This window comes from Onychostoma macrolepis, chromosome 07 (assembly GCF_012432095.1).
Source record: "Onychostoma macrolepis isolate SWU-2019 chromosome 07, ASM1243209v1, whole genome shotgun sequence".
NCBI classification, from domain to species: domain Eukaryota; kingdom Metazoa; phylum Chordata; class Actinopteri; order Cypriniformes; family Cyprinidae; genus Onychostoma; species Onychostoma macrolepis.
This window is the reverse complement of record NC_081161.1, coordinates 44,607,144-44,624,873: the sequence shown is the minus strand read 5'-3', so window position 1 is coordinate 44,624,873 and position 17,730 is coordinate 44,607,144. Positions and strand designations below refer to the sequence as shown.

General features: G+C 43.3%; 1 protein-coding gene across 1 annotated transcript in view; it reads left to right on the top strand.

Moving 5' to 3' along the window:
• The first annotated feature begins 11,885 nt into the window (after nt 1-11,885).
• LOC131544703 (B-cell receptor CD22-like) overlaps nt 11,886-17,730 on the top strand; it is a 32,577-nt gene continuing 26,732 nt past the window's right edge. The window contains exon 1 of the mRNA XM_058783099.1: nt 11,886-11,912. The gene's annotated coding sequence lies outside the window, so the exon portion shown is untranslated. The remainder of the gene's footprint in view (nt 11,913-17,730) is intronic.

Below are 17,730 nucleotides of genomic sequence, written 5' to 3'. Positions count from 1 at the left end.
GCTGCTGTAGGGAAATAACAAGAAGAAAAACAAAGTTCAGTAAATGATAAAACTGTTTGCACTACAAACCAATGTGTTCATATTTGTGTTTTGAAGATGAACAAAGGTCTTACGGGTTTGAAACATGAGGGTGAGTAATTAATGACAGAATATTCATTTTTGAGTGAACTAATCCTTTAATGTCATCTAATGAATAGGGAGTGAAGCCGGGACCAGTGGATGCCATGGTGGTCATGAAGCCAAAACCAGGTGCTACTTCAGCAAGTGGAATCAGGTATGCAGAGTCAGTGTAAACAGGTTTGCTATACTATACTGTGTAGCAGAAATGACTATTGATTGCTTGACAATATTATTCCAGATCTGCACTATACAAGGCCTACAGTCTTGAGCTGCCAGTCCCATCAACCCTCGACCCTAAAGCTGCCTATGCTGACTTCAAACCAGACTCTCTTCCCCTTATCTGCAAAATTAATCTCTCACCTGACAAGCCACTCGTGGACTCCGTCTTTGGTAAGGTACAAGCTGGCAGTATCCTGTCGTATCAGATGGTACCTGATGGTGTTATCACCCATAAGGATTAGAGCCCTGCACGGGCCTAAAATATAGGCCCTAGCCCAGCCCTGGCCCGAGACACTCAGGCCCTAGCCCGGCCCGTGTCCGACAGCTCATCAGAATTACCAGCCCGAGTCCGACCCGAGCCTGTCTTTTTTTTCTTCCCCTTCTCCCAAAATAGCTTATACTACTGTTTCAGCTATTAAAATACTTCAGTTTTGTATGAAAAGGCAAAGTGATTTAATTTAATTTAGAAAAACATTTGGAGCATTTTTTTTATTCCTTAAATGTAAGCTTTTGTTTTTTTAAAGTAACACCGTGAGCTGATCATAGCCTGTTTGATCAATTTAGACATGATAAATATATCTATAGAAAGCTTTAAATTAGTACTTAACGAAATAAAACATATAGAAAACAAGAATTCTTTCATTATAATCATAATCCGTACAAATGCATTTCTTAAAGGCGCGTCTAATGAGGAGATGGCAAGTTGGGATCTGCAACTTCATCCTTGCGACACCGACTTAGAAAACACTAGTTTATTAATAAATAATGCAAATATCTCCTTATTATTTCCCCCGAAAACATTCATGCCGACCCAAGACCAACATCAATATCACTTTAAGCTCTCTGACGTGCGCTCTCTGATGCGCGCTGTCTCTGCTATACACAAACACACACACACACACACACCACTAAGAAGTAAACTTTTATTATAGGCCTCAAACATAACTACCACCACCGACAATCATGCCCACAAATATCAAAACAGACTGTCCATTGAGAAGCATAACCATGCAGTAGGGAATATAGCCAAGCTACCTGATCCAGCAGCAAATAGGTAAATAAAGATCTATGGCCTATATACCTTTCTTTGATGTTAAGTAACTGAAGAACAATGTTTCAAAGAACTTTTCACCAAATGACTAACATTAAATAATAATAAAAAAAAAAAATCCATTGAACTGTAGGCATGTATGTGTACGGTGGTCATCATTCACTGTTTATTCACGCGCGTTGTGAAGAAAAATAATAGCATCCACTGTTGAAGGCTACAAAGATGTCCTCCTCTCCTCCAGCGTCCTCCCTGCTGTGCTGAAAACGCGTTCGCTGCTACTGCTGCTTGCAGGTATGCTCAACACATGACGGGCAAGTCTTGACAACAAAGGAATGGTCTTCTCATGTTGACTCCACCAACCCAGCAAATCTCGATCGTCATATTCCTTGCTGGGGGTAAGGTTGAGGTATATTTGGACCTCATCCACAGCTGTGTCATCATCACCCTGGGCGACATTCTCCCACTCCAATTCAAAGTCTGACAAGGTTCTCTTTTTTGCTGCCGGTGGCGGAGTATCTGACGTCACCTCTCCAGCTGGCTCCTCAGTCACATTTCCACCTGTTGCTCGATACGTTGCGATCCAACTCTTTGCATCTTGCAGGATGGCGTCTCTCTCTCAGTTTCACAGAACATCCGCAGCTGGTTGAATTTTGGCCACAGGAATATTGCCAGTTTATGGAGTGGCTGAATCTGGACCTTTTTACCAATCCATTCCAAGTGGCGCTGGCGGATGGTGGCTTGGTAAGGCATGTCAGTGCTTACTGACTGGCAATGACGCTTCAGCCTCTCGTGCCACAACACAACAAGGTTCAAGATTGGATACTGATCACCTTCCAACTCCCGCTGGGCTTCGTAGAAGGGGTGGAGAAAACCAACCAAAAAATCCAGAACATCTGGGGACACATCAGCCATTCTTTGGGCCTCTCCACGACTCTCCAGCTTTTCACGTAGTTCAGCATACACGTCCTTGATAGACTTGAGCGTGAGATATACAGTACTGTAACGTGTTTCTCCCATCTGCAGAACGGTCTTGGATAACTGGCTTGCCAGACCGCTTTGTTTCACGAACCGGACTACTTTCTTGACAGCCAGCAACGTTCCACCAACCTCAGGGACTGTTACTGACAGCTCGGTGATGTCCAAGGCATGTCGAAGAACCGTGTTGTAGATGTGGTCCTGACAGTCCAAGCGCCGGTAAGGTCGTAATGCAGCAACAATATTTGAACCTTGGTCTGTTACCCAGACCACCTTACTCATTACAGAAGGATCAAACTTGAGAACTGACACAAGCTGCTTCTGCAATTCCTTGCGAATATTATCAGCTGTTTTGGCCTCATCGTGAGGGAACATGGGAGTGGTGAGTACATTACTTTTCAACTTGAAATCTGCCGTTATGAAGTGACATGTGATCGCCATGTAACTGACCTTGCGGTAGTCATCAGTCCACATGTCTGTGGTCATCCCAACATTTCCCACATCCCACGCACTTTTCGATGACTTGGGATCTGGCATTAGGTGGCACTGGCTTCGACAAGAACTCAGACATTGATAACTGTTTGCTTGTGCCAGGAGAGTTAGCTGTAGCGCAGCCGCGCTCGACATGCCGTTGTAGATGAGATGTTCCTGTTTTTTTGCTGTCATGTGCAAGGATATGTTTGCAGATTCTGCACTGCACATGACCAATTGGCTCATTGTTTGTTGTGGTAATCAAATCAAAACTCTTCCAAAATGCAGCTTTTCCCGAAGCATTGGGAACTTTTAGTAACTCCCCACGCTCCAACTTCTCCCTGATGATCTGCATGGTCAGCTGTCACCTGTATGCTAATGCATGCGTATATGCGTTGCGTACTTGCATAATTGCATAGGCGATGTTTAATATTTATAATATAATTATTATAACAGTATTTCATACAGTACGTGGTATGCGCGTATTTGGGCACAATAAAAGGAGAGAAGCTAAATGAGCCCGAGTCCGACCTGAGCCCGATCTGTAAAAAAAAAAAATGGCCCGATCCCGGCCCGAATGGACTCAGCGTGTCGAGCCCCGTCGGGTCCCGACGGGCTTGCAGGGCTCTAATAAGGATGCACCCCCATTCTCTAAACTCGAGACTAGTTTGTGACTTGAAAGGAATGACTTGGTTCCTCCTCTGGTGAAATCAGCTGCTGAGTTCATGGGTGGAATAAACACATGGCAGGACTTTTACTTTCTGACCCCTGGACTTTACACCTCTGTCTGTAATATATCTGCTTGTTTTACGCTCTTTGGCCACCATGTGGTATTGTGAGCAAATGAAGCCTCCAGAAATCAACCCTTTTGTAAACCACTTGGCTGAAAAGCTGAAAGCTTCATGAGGCTTCATTTGCCCATCACTAACGTGATGTATTATAAGGAGTAACGATATGTTTTATGAAATGTAGTGAAGTAAAAAGTACAATCTTGTACTTCGTTACTGACCACCACTGGATAAAAGTGGGAAGTGATGCCCTCTGGGGGCATATGGCCAGGGGTGTTTTAACACCACAGACAAGGTTTGTGAAGAAAAAAAATCATTATGAAAATGTGATTATATTTTCCTAATCCCAGGTATTTTGAGCAGTAGGATTATAAAATGTGCGCTAATATAAAATTTAATTAAGTAGTCTATATAAAATTGCAAAATAAATCTATCTATCAGTACTTTTTTACTTAAGTAAATAAAAAAATCGAGTACTTTTGTACTTTCACTCGAGTAAAATTGAAAAAGCAGTACTTTTACTGGAGTAATATTTTATAATATGTATCTGTACTTTTACTCAAGTACTTGATTTGTGTACTTCGTCCAGCACTGATGAAATGCTTGTGCTCTTGCGTGAGATGCTGTGAGGAAGTGTGTTTCTCTCTCTTCTGTTTCTCTGTATCTGCTGTCACGGATGCCTCAGTCTGTCGTCTAAACTTCTGGACATGAACGTCTTTCAAGAGTCCTGCTGCTCCATTTTAGGAGTTCTCCTGGTTTTTCTTCTCCAAGGTGAGCGACTCGATATATCCAGCAGTTATTCCTGTATAGGGAATGCTTATGAATGTTTTAAATGATTATTAAATATGAAGCTAAATGTGTTTAATGCAATGCATGCTTAAAGTGATTTTAGAATTAAATATATTGTGTATTATAATTTTACTGTTTGAAGCAAATGATCATGGACAGTTAGGTCACATCAGTGTTTCATCTGTGAGAAAAGACAGTTCGGTTCAGGAAACCTCAAGCCTTATCTTTAGCGAAGGTGGCCATTAATAGAGTGCTTTTCTGTTGCAACAGACATTAAATTAATTGAAAAGCATGTTATTTCCTGGTTTATTTTGACTTGTCATTCAGTGCTGTCGAATAAAAATATTATGTCATCAAAATGGCAAAAACTTGCAACATTTACAAAAAGACATACAGCTGTTGAGGTGATGTGGTGGAGAGTCGATGAGTGGCACGGTGCTGTGAAACACTTCCTCAGCAGAGCACGAAGTTACCAAATACAGACACAGAGCAGGAGTCACTGTGCAAATACACTTTACAGATGCCATTACAGGGATGTGCTTGAATCTGACTGATATCTGATTCTGATATCTTCTGGGAATAAAGTTATCTTCATGCTGATGGTGCTGTGGAGCCTTCCTCATGAAGACAGAGTGAGAAGTGTGAGACGGTCTGTGCTGATAGCATAAACTCAGACTCTGTGTGCTTCTTTTGATGGCTTATTCATTATTTGTCAACTTTCTTTTCCTTTTCTTCTCATTGGTTTTGTTATTGTTGTCAAACTGGTATTTATTGTTAAATTAAGCGTTAGCGTTAGTTCTGGCAGGTCACGTGAGTCAAGCTTGCATCGGCTGATTCTCAGCTGATCACATCTACCTAGGAATACGACACCTATCACGACATTCCTATATAAGCTCTATTCAGAATTAATCAGCAGCTTTTCCCGCTTGCTCAGGAGCAAATTACCCTTCTCCATCCCCAACTCCTCCTTTCACACAGTCAGGACTTGGCTTTCTAACATTCCTTGCTTCTTCTAATAATCAGACTTCTTTTCTCGAATAATGTTACACTTAAATATTAAGTGCATGAATGATATCTGCTTTGTTCTGTTCTGTTAACTCTAGGGGGGTTATTATTGCTGCTCTCTGCTCATTCAGGACAGGCTGCACGGATGGCAGGGAGTTTTTCACAGAACAGAACCATACCGCCAAACCAAACTTTATGCATACGTCCTGACAGAAGTATGTTAATAGACATCTAAATGTGAAAAATATGGCATGAATTTGTGACAGTATGTAACCATTTTTTGTTTGTTCTGTATTGTAAGGCAGGCCTGGCTCCAGAATCAAATCACGGAGGTTGCTTCTTAAAGGGTTACTCCACCCCAAAATGAAAATTTTGTCATTAATCACTTACCCCCATGTCGTTCCAAACCCGTAAAAGCTTCGATCGTCGATTTGTTCGATCTCTTGTGACTGTTCCATTGACTGCCAAGTAATTACCACTGTCAAGGCACAGAAAAGCATGAAAAGTATTGTCAGAATTGTCCATCTGCCATCAGTGGTTCAATCTGAATTTTATGATGCGACGAGAATACATTTTGTATGCAAAGAAAATAAAAATAACTTTTTTTTCAACAATTCGTCTCCTCTCCGTCTCACCGTAGCGCCATTTTGGAGTCAGTTAGAAATACCAAGGGTTCACACAAAACCAGGAGAGTCTGCTTTTAGCTATTATGCGGCCCGCAGCTGGAAGCTTCTTCCAGAAGAGATCAGATCTGTTAAAACATTAGCCACATTTAAATCCAGACTCAAAACTCATCTGTTCAGCTGTGCATTTACTGATGAACACTGTGCTACGTCCGAACTGACTGCACTGTATTTTATGTATAATCATTTTCTATTTTTAAACTGTTTTAAATTCATTTTAAATCAATTTCTAAATCATTTTAAAAGTTCCCTGTTTTATTGTTGTGATTCCTTTTATGTAAAGCACTTTGAATTACCATTGTGTATGAAATGTGCTACATAAATAAACTTGCCTTTCCATATTAACAACTTGGGCACAATTACAGCAGTAAAATCTGTTCAAGCCACCAGTTGATACAGTGTTTTTATTTATTTTATTTACTTGTTTATTTTTGATGAGATGAACTTGCAAACACCTTCAACTTGCATGTGTCACATACTGCTCAGTGAATCTAAAACACTCAGTGAATCAAATCACAAACTACATTTTAACCACAAGATGTTCGCAGCCACATCAGGTGCAGTTTTTTAATACTAAAAGTAGACTACCAGTATGGCCTAGATTTCCCCTTAAAAGGGCTTTTAACACTGCACTTAGCCCCAAGTTGTCTTATATTTTTCTAAAACTCACTTTTATCCCCTGGTAAAGGAACGTTGCACAGAATTACCTTTTACCTGGGATTTACCTCGTTTACGCTGTTAACCCAGAATTACATGCCTAATGTGTAAAGTGTGGCGTTATGCTGTGTTTAAGACAACTTAACATTTGGATTTTTCCCATTTCCTACTTGGAAATAACGTCTGGATCACCACTTGATGTTGGATATCCGACCTGTGAACTTGGTGCAGATCGATCAACCCTGACCTCAGTGACACGAGTTATTTGATGTGGTTTCCAAGATGGCAGCATCCTACTTCCAGCGAGCGTAGTGTGGAGCGGTCTCATGTCAAACTTAAAAACAAACCTTAACATTAGACATTACATCTATATTGTCAGACTTTGTCTCAGCGTCCTGTGTTTCCCCTCCTCTCGTGTCCTTATTTGGAGTTACTGTCCTAGTTTAGTGTTCATTAGTTAATTAGTCCCCAGCCCTGTGTTATTAATTATCTAGTCTCCCCAGTGTTCTTAAGCCCTGTGTTTCCTTGCCCTTCCGTTCGGTCTTAGATTGTCAGAATTGTCTTTGAAGTGTCTTTCTGTAATGTCAGTAGTTGTTAATAAAGTCTTTTGTTCCTCGTCTCCGCGTTTACCTGGCTCCCGACGACACGTGACATATATAGTGATACCTTGATTTCTGCTTTTCGGCAGCTGATTTTAAAATAAACGGCTGCATTTTGTTTTAATGTTTTTCAGCTTTTTGTGGACAATTTTGGTCCTTATGAGGAGACAAGCCTATAAATCAAACACGGCTGCGTTTCCCAAAAGCATCGTAACTTAAGTAGCACTTGAAAATCATCGTAGATCTACGAGTACTCTGGAGTAATCGTAAAGCCCTACGTGCATCATAAGAAGACAGAATTATGAGGTCACCTGCAGGACATTCGGCAGATTACACCTGGAACTTTATTCAAGTGCAAATGTGATTATAATTAAAGCTTTTGATTGTACTTTATTGCACACTTTATGTTTTTATTTTATTTAATATACTGTATATATATATATATATAATGAAATTAGGCTAAATAATTAAAAAGGTCAGGCAACCAAAAAAGCTAAACAAAAAAAAAACAACGCATCTAAATTAAATGACTGAACAACAACAACAAAAAAAAGAAAGAATAAAAGTAGTAATGTATGAAATGCTTCAGAGACTGCGAAAAATAGGGATAAACTCATAAAAATCTGTCAATGGCTTGATGACATGCACGAAAACCAAATAATGTCTCTACAGATATTATATACTATATAGAATAATATTAATCTACAAATATAATATTAATGTACTATATGTATATAATATATAACATATTATATAATATTATTATATATAGTAGATTAATATTATACTTATCACTTATATACTTATTATATTTACTTATATTATATTGTATTATATTATATTATATACTCTGGCAATCTCAGTACTATTCTAATTCTATTTTATCTATCTGTCTTCTTTTTATAAAAAAAACCAAAACAAAACACACACAAAAAAAAACAACAACACATACACACAGACACTTGACCCTCTATCAATTGCATATTTATTCTGCTTGCTTTTCTTGAAAAACTAACACTAGCTTTCTTTTCTTTTTCTATTCTATCCACTTGTTTCTTATAAATAAATAAAAAAACAATAAAAAACAAACAAACAAACAAACAAAAAAAAAAACACTAGGCTACTTTTTTCTATATTCTATCTACTCGTTTTCTTTAAAAAATAAATAAAATAAAACCTTGCTATGTGTACTGTGTTAGGCTAACCGAGACTTGTCATATCACTTGCATGTTGTTGCTCTTTTGTTGGTTTTGATTTGTAACACATTTGTAAGTCGTTTTGGATAAAAGCGCCTGCTAAATGACTAAATGTATATTATATTATATTATATTATATTATATTATATTATATTATATTATATTATATTAATTATATTATATTATATTATATTATATTATATTATATTATATTATATTATATTATATTATCTGAGCTGTCTGGAACGCAGCATTAGGTTAACATTTCAATAAACGAGCGTGTACTACAAATACAAGCCATTCTATAAATTGACATTTCAGCACTTGACCAATGGATAGCGACTCCTAAGTAGCACTTAAAGCACGGCTACGTGCGATTGTGTTTAGTGCATTTTTGGGAAACGCACGTGAAACAATAACGAACGTTTGTAAAATGACTCGTAGAAAACGCTCTTAAGCGCAAAGATCAATCGTTATCGAGAAACGTAGCCCAGAATGAAGTAAAAAGCAGAAAGGATAGGTTTAGGTGTAGGGCGATAGAATATACGGTTTGTACAATTTAAAAACCATTATGTCCCCATAAAACATGGAAAACCAACATGTGTGTGTGCGTGCGTGTGTACCTGTTTTTCTACTGAGGTGGGGACTTAAACCTGAATACAAATAGACTCATGGGGACTCGTGTCACGGTGGGGACCTAAATTGAGGTAAACAAGCTAATAAATCACACAGAATAAAGTTTTTTGAAAATCTAAATATGCAGAAAGTTTCCTGTAAGGGGTAGGTCTAGGTGTAGGGTAATATAATATATGGTCTAGAAAAAGCATTACGCCTATGGAGAGTCCCCACAAGGATAGCAAACCAGACGTGTGTGTCTCTGTGTGTGTGTGTGTGTGTGTGTGTGCGCGCGCGCGTTTTTGTGACAAATGAGGACATAAATTTGTATAATGACATGGGTATGACAGGTATTACAAGGAGAAGGTGACTTTTCAGGACATCACCCAATGTCCCCACTTTTCAAAACGCTTATAAATCACACAGAATGGAGTGTATTGAAAATCTGAAATAACACAAAGTTTCCTGTAAGGGGTAGGGTTAGGTGTTTACAAACATCCTACATATAACAGTAATCTTTGCTATGAGATGTCATGAAATTTGTATGAAAATGTGTTTGTGTGATTACAGGTGCTGTGAGAAAAAGTCAACACTGATACTTGTCGCTTATTTCAGTGTTTTTGTGTCACTCTTGTCCTAAGGTTATCGTAGTCAGCCGGATGCGGTCCGTATCCAGACCAGGTGATGGACCTGCACCCGGAGACGACCACAACGCAGCCCTGAATGTCAGCGAAGACCACAACAAGTGAACATCACGACTGGACAAACATCAGATCACAGATCCTCAGAAGACCACTAGAAACAGACAAGTCCTCTGCACAGACCCCTACGGCCAGCAGTGAACGTGTCCGGCCAGGAGCTGCTAGGACCACGATGCAGTTTTATCATGCTTACAGTCACTGTTAAACCAGCCGTCCACTACTGGATAAACAGCAGCCCTGCTGGACAGACTACAGCTTCTCCTCCGACCGAATGACAGCGTGACGGATCCTGATCTTCAGCAGTAGGAGCTGGATGAAATATCGTGAATGACATCAGTCCACAATCTCACTAGTGATGCAGTCTGAAATCATAATCACACCATCTTTGTTCATTTAACCAGAGGAGAGCTGAGCTGACTGCTCCAGGTGTTTTTTCTTCGTTTCAGTCACCTGCTGGAGTTTGGGTTCCACTGTCACCTCTGGATTGCTTAGCTGAGGTTTAAAAAACACTAAATATTCAGGAATAATATTGATTTGACTGTCCTGACACTATTGCACAATTATTAAATTAACATCAAGCTGACACAAAGTGAATATTGAAACTGTTGTGTGCTATAAAATTCCTTATAGCTGAATTGAACTAATTCATTCGTAAAGATGATGAATGATTTTATGCTTTATTAATATTAATAAAGGGATACATATGGAATATTTAAGCTTTAATAGAGCAATCTAGTCTATATAATGTTTGTCATCTCTAGTATTTCTGGTATAGTATTTAGCTCTAGTATTTTTCTGGTATTTCCATAACTAGTTTTGGCCATATTACCCATTTTAAATAAGGTATAGGCTCACTTAATGAACGGGTCCGGATCGGATGAACCGCTTTATTAGTGGATACAGGGTCTGGACTGGATCCGGTCTGGATCTGTAATCCTTATCTGTTCCGGATCCGTTGCGCTGTGCAAGTGGACCCTGATACAGACCCGTTTTGCTTGTGGTACCTCTGGGACGGATCCGATCCGGAGTCATTTTGCTATCTGGGATGGATCTGGCAACACAGAGGCTGCATCAGCGCTCACACTCGAGGCTGATTTAAGGCTGATTTCACAACTCCCTCAAGCCTCGTTCACTCCGCCAGCGTCTCGCAGCGATCATGTTCATACCACGCACGCTAAACATTCTTGCAAACTGTCTAAACTGAATTATATATGTCATGCAGACATTCATATGAGGAGTATAACAGCAAATCAGTCATTCAGAGAACAAATTTTATTTTTGAACATGAAAAATATACCGAGGTTCGGACCTCAGTGACCTCATAGCTGGCTACGGGCCTGTCCTTGCTGTCTTTGGAGGGTCAGAGAGCTCTCGGATTTCATCAAAAATATCTTAATTTGTGTTCAGAAGATGGACGAATGTCTTATGGGTTTAGAATGATATGAGAGTGAGGGTTTCAGATTAGCCTTTAAGAGGCCTAATAAAAGTGTTCAGTGAGTGGATGGAGTTGAGCTGATAGTTGCTGGTGTTACTTCTGCTTTGTTCTCTGCAGCTCTTTTCCACTCGTCTTGACTGCAGCTGCCTGTCGTCTGTGTTGAAGGCAAGGCTTTTGGCCGACAAACTGAGACCAGAGCTACTCAAAATCTCTCCAGAATGAAGCACACTTCAGCTGCAAAGCACAAAAAGCAAAACTCAAATTATATTAAAAGGCCTACATTAGATGTTACCTCGTGACATCTAATCTTAATGTGTGCGGCTGTGAGTGTGAATGAACAAAATAACAGTTTCAGAACAATTCTGAAAGAACGTATCCTCAAGTAGAGAAACAGAGCTCTAACAACTTGCATGCACTCTTAGAATGGATCTCTTTTTCTTCCTATTTCTCCATTTATTTCTGTAAAGAGTTTTGTCTCCTCCCTCGTCTCTTCTTGAAGTGTGAAATGACTGTTTAAACAGGAAGTAACTGTTTTAGGTGACACCGGACAGCAGTTTTTTTTTATTAATGTGTCAGTATGGGGTCCGGTGCACTGCCTCTTATTCTCCGTAAGTATTTTATTATATTCTATATCTGGGGTGCAAAACTCAGTTCCTGAATGGCCACAGTCCAGCAGTGTTTCCAGCCTTGTTATCTGTAGTTCTCAAATCAGCTCAAATTTGCAGGTCTGCAGACCTTCAGGAACTGAGTTTGGCTGCCCACTTCTACACTTTCTTCTGTTTTCTGTTTCTAATATGTTGTATTCAGTTGAGGATCAATTTCAGCAGGTTGTGCTGTGTGTAGGAGGGTTTGTAACTTTAGTCTTACTACTAATTCTATTCTCTTTTTCTGACATGTTTTGGTTTCATTGTGACAGGACAGATCAGAATTGACAGGAAGTGAAGTGTGGGGTGGATCAGGAAAGGTCCTCGTGTCAGGATTAGCACAATAACAGTGCTGTATGTTGGCACACTGCAAGGCTATCAACACCGACTGCAGATTGTGTTCTTTATTGTTCAAATTCAATGTGATGACATCTTAAAGTATATGTTAAAGTATTTAGACCGCTAAGTCACACTTAAAGGGTTAGTTCACCCAGAAATGAAAATTCTATCATTCTGCCAAAGCCGTAAGTCCTTTGTTCATCTTCAGAAAACAAATTAAGATATTTTTGATTAAATCTGAGAGCTTTCTGAGCCTCAATAGACAGCAAGGAAAGGCCAGTGTTTAATGCACATTCAGGAGAGTACCACAGTGCTCCTTTACAAGCAGAAGAAGATGCACACTGTAGCTGCATAAAACAGTATTCATAAACATGTCTGAATATTTCGACAGAGAGGATGACTTGCAACGTTTTGCCCAGCCTTACTGATTTGAACCAGATTAAACAGACGATAAACTAAGAGAGATGGACGTTCTTTATCAGAACGCCGGCTCCTGCGTCAGCAGCATCACACGCATACACTCTCCTGAATAAGCATTAAAGACTGAGACAGAAGTGTCATAGCCAGTGTCTGCTGTGCCCTTGACAGCCACCTTCACGCTTCTGCATTATTGTTTGTTTTGTTCTGGACTTCAGTTCCCATCACCCCTTGCACTGATTGTGTCATTTCCTCCAGCTGTTGATCATTTACCTATTAGCTCTAGGGAACTATCGCTTTAAAAATGTATGAATTCCATTGCATTAGACACAACATGTCAAACCAAGTGCCAACAAATGATGCTCGAGCCTTTTTAGAACGAACTTATGTTTTCTGAGACACTTTTTTACAAATTTTTAACTAGGTTGTTTCAACATAATTTTTAGTGGATGTTTGAAGTCAGTTCTGCTCAGGTTTATAGACCAGATCTGTAGTTCATCAAATTAACATAAACATGTTCCACTAATGCTTGACTATCAGAAAGACTCTGGACTGCAGTTTGAAAATTATTATACGTAATATTTATTATCATGTTTTATTTTGTGAAATGTTTTTTATTGAAAATTGTGATTGTGCTATATTTCATTAAAATAAGGCCACTTGTTTTGATATATTGCAAATCGTCTCAGGTTACGTATGTAACCATGATTCCCCGAAGGGAACGAGACGCTGCATCCGAAAACGCTATGGGAACGCCTCACGAACGTTAGGGGCGTGGACCATCCTGCAGCGTTGCAGATGTCCTGCATAGACACACCGGCCAGGAAGGCCTTGGAGGCTGCCACACTCCGGGCTGAGTGAGCTCTGACTCCCATCGGCGAGGGGAGCTGAGAGGACTCATAGGCAGTATTGATTGCATCCACAATCCACTTACTGAGGGTTTGCTTCGTAGCAGGAAGACCCCTCTTAGGAGGACCATAGCACACAAGCAGCTGGTCCGCCTTTCTCCACAGGGCAGCTCTGTGGACGTACGTGCCCAGCGCTCGCACATACAATTAAGCTTCAGCTGGTCTGGCTCCCTAAAGGGAGGAGGACAGAGGGCCTGCAGTACGATGGGCTGTGGTGTAACAGAGGGAACTTTTGGCACATACCCTGCTCGAGGGTAGAGAAATTCTTTGGCCATGCTGGGCGCAAAGTTAATTTGATGAAGGCCACAATGGCCACCACGTAAACTTTAATGGTGGAGTGGGTCAACCCTGCGGCGAGACGGGCCTGCAGGAACTCCAGAACTGTACCAATTGGGCAGTTGACTGGGTCAAGCTGGCGGTCTCCGCACCATGAAGTGAAGAGTCTCCACTTCAGGGCGTACAGTTTCCTCGTAGAGGGAGCTCTGGATTGGAGGATGGACCAGAAGCTATGAGATGTGCCCCCTCAGGGGCCACACCCACAACTTTCACAGCTCTGGGCGAGGGTGGACGATAGTGCCTCCCGCCTGTAAGAGGAGATCCCTCCTGACGGGAATCTCCCATGGAGATCCGTCAAGGAGAGAAATCAGGTCCGAGAACCATACTCGGCCCGGCCAGAACGGTGCTATCAGAAGTAGACTTACCTCGTCCTGGCGCACTCTTGCCAGAACTCCCGGGAGCAGAGCGATAGGGGGAAAAGCGTACAGACGAAGCCTCGGCCATGTCTGTACCATGGCATCCAGCCCCAGTGGAGCTGGATGAGTCAGAGAGAACCAGAGGGGACATTGCGATGTCTCCTGAGTCTCAAAGAGGTCCACCTGTGCCTGGCCAAAAACTCTCCATATCTGCTTCACCACCTGTGGGTGAAGCATCCATTCCCCGGGCCTCGGCCCTTGTCTCGACAGAACGTCTGCTCCCACATTTAGATGGCCAGGAATATGAACTGCTCTCAGCGAGAGGAGCTTGTCCTGGGACCACACAAGGGTCTGGTGCGCCAGCTTGTACAAGGGGTGTGAATGCAGACCTCCCTGGTGGTTGATGTTAGAGACCACTGATGTGCTGTCGGTGCGCACCAACACATGGTGATCTCTTAGGTCTGGGAGAAAGTGTTTCAGTGCCCGAAACACGGCCAGCATCTCCAGCCAATTGATGTGCCACGTGCGATGGCGGCCGCTCCACAGACCACGGGCAGGGTGGCCATCCATGACCGCTCCCCAACCGGTGAGGGATGCGCCTGTCGCTAGTGTTACACGGCGACAAAGAGCTCCCAGCACCGGGCCCTGAGACAAGAACCAAGGTTTCCTCCACATGTCTAAGGCACGTATGCAACGCCTTGTGACCTTGAAAGTGCGGAGTGGGTTTCCCCTCGGGGAGAACCCCTTGGTCTTGAGCCACCACTGTAGGGGTCTTATGTACAGCAGGCCAAAAGGTATCACGTTGGACGCAGCTGCCATCAGCCCCAGCAGTCTTTGAAACTGCTTGACAGTGAGTGACTGGCCTTCTCTCACTCTCTTGACTGCTGTGAGGATCGACTTGATACGAGCAGGAGACAGGCGTCCCTGCATCGCGGTCGAATCCCACACCACACCCAGATAAGTGGTTCTCTGTAATGGAGAAAGCACACTTTTCTTGGCGTTTAGTCTTAACCCCAAATCTTTCATGTGGCCGAGAACGACATCTCGATGTCGAGCTGCCGTCTGCTCTGAACGAGCTAGAATCAACCAATCGTCGATATAATTCAATATGCGGATGCCCTGAAGCCTCAGCAGGCCCAGCGCAGCATCCACACACTTCCTGAAAGTGCGGGGTGAGAGTGCTAGACCGAAGGGAAGAACCCAATATTGATATACTTCGCCCCCGAAAGCAAATCTCAGGAACTTTCTGTGAGTGGGAAGGATGGAGACATGGAAGTATGCGTCTTTTAGATCTATCGTGACAAGCCAGTCCTCGGACCTGATCTGAGACACGACCTGTCTGAGAGTTAGCATCTTAAACTTCAGTCGCATGACTGAGCGGTTCAACTGACGCAGATCCAAAATAGGACGCAGTCCCCCATCCTTCTTTGGAACTATGAAGTACCGGCTGTAGAACCCGGACTCTCTCTCGTGAGGAGCGACCACCTCAATGGCCTCCTTCCTCAACAGAGTATTCACTTCTTGTTCCATTACTAGAGCTTGCTCGGGGCCCACCAGAGTAGGAATGACCCCGCTGAATTGAATACGATAGCCTTTTTCTACCGCAGGGCCCAACGAGACACATTTGGCAGTAGTTTCCACGCTGCTAAATAGTCTACTAAGGGAATCAGTCTCTCAAGACTGATCTCTGGTGTAATTGGAGCAGCTAGATCGGTGCCCTGAAGCGGCGCACCGGCAGGGGACAACCGACCTAACTGCTCGAGAGACCTCCGAAGAGGTGGCGAGCTTCCCAGCTCCGCTATGTTTTCGGGCAGAAAGAACTGAGAATGATGCTCGCTGGGGATGGCTGCTCCCTGGAACTGTGGCAGGGTTAGCAGACCAATCCCCTGAGGGCACTGAGGCGAGACGGGCACCGTATATTGCAGTGTGCACCACTCCACCCCAGTAGGGGCCGCCCCTAGGACTTCTTCGCCGAGGACTTTCTAGCCTGAATGACGGCCCGCAGGTCCGCCTTAGGCTTTGCGGTCCCCGGCGCCGAGCGCCGCCGATCTCTGCCTCTCTGTTTTTGAGTGCCTCTATATGAGGATCTGGCATGCGGAGGAGGCTGCTCCCGCCCAGCAGCCTCCAGAGTTTGGGAGCGGCGAGGGAGGAACCGCTGGAATGCCGCCGCTTGTTTACGGGCCTCCTGGTACCTGTCGACGACTGCATTGACGGCGTCGCCGAACAGGCCAGAAGGCACAAAGGGGCGTCCATGAGGCAGACCCGATCTTTATCTCTCATGTCAGAGAGGGTCAGCCATAAATGCCTCTCCGCTGCCACCATAGCTGCCATGGAGCGCCTGATGACACGGGCGGTCTCCTTAGTGGCGCGGAGAGACAAATCAGCGGTCCGCTGAAGCTCAGAGATATCATCTGACTTTATCTCCTCGCCCTCATCCAACTCTTTCAGCAGGTTGGCTTGGTACGCTTGTAACACAGCCATTGTGTGCAGACACGCCCCAGCCTGACCTGCTGCCGCATAGCCTTTGCCCACCAATGCAGATGTAGTACGCAGCGGTTTGGTGGACAATGTGCCGGAGCCTTCAGAGATGATGCTACTCCGGGGGACAGACAGCTCGCGAGTGTCTGTTCGACCCGAGGCATCGTTCTGTAGCCGCGCTCATTCAGTCCCGCCACATTACTGTAGTAATCAGACGCGGGGACGAAGAGGCGGGCCGAGAATGGTTTAGTCCACGACCTCGACACCTCAGTGTGGAGATCGGGAAAAAACGGGAGGCTCCGGCGCAGAGGTGGTGGCCTTGCTCGCAGAAAGCATTCATCCAACTTACTTTTCTATGGCTCGGTCTGTTTCTCGGCGGGCCAGTCGATGTTTAACTTGGCGCCCGCGCGAGTAACCACCTCCAAAAGCTCTTCATATTGGGGCGATTGAGGGGGGCGAATCCTCGTCGACGCTCACCACATCAACCTCCTCAGAGGAAGAGAGGCGAAGCGTCGAGCCCTCATCCTGGGGAGAAGAAACCGCGGAGCGGGCTTCCGATCCCAGGCTCCCTCGAGAGCCGACTCCTCATGCTTCGCTCCCAAGCAGACCACGCACAAACTGTGTGTATCCCCATTCGTGATGTAGCGAGGGCAGGGAGGAACACACAGTCTGAAACGTGATCTGCTATCGCCCTTATGTTTTGTCTTATTAAGTGCTTTAGACATAACTCCTTCTTATGTGCTTGTGAGACAAACAACACCAAATAAACGTGAACTCCCAAGATGGCGGCGCGAGTACATCGCGAGGCTCTGCGTCTCTCCAGATTTTGCAATTTTGCAGTATTTTTCTTACTCATCTCGGGCCTGTTCGTGCAGAACAGTTGTGCCTTTACATCGTACACCCGTTGTGAGCTTTTGGATATCGGTTTGCGAATTTCCGACACTTTTA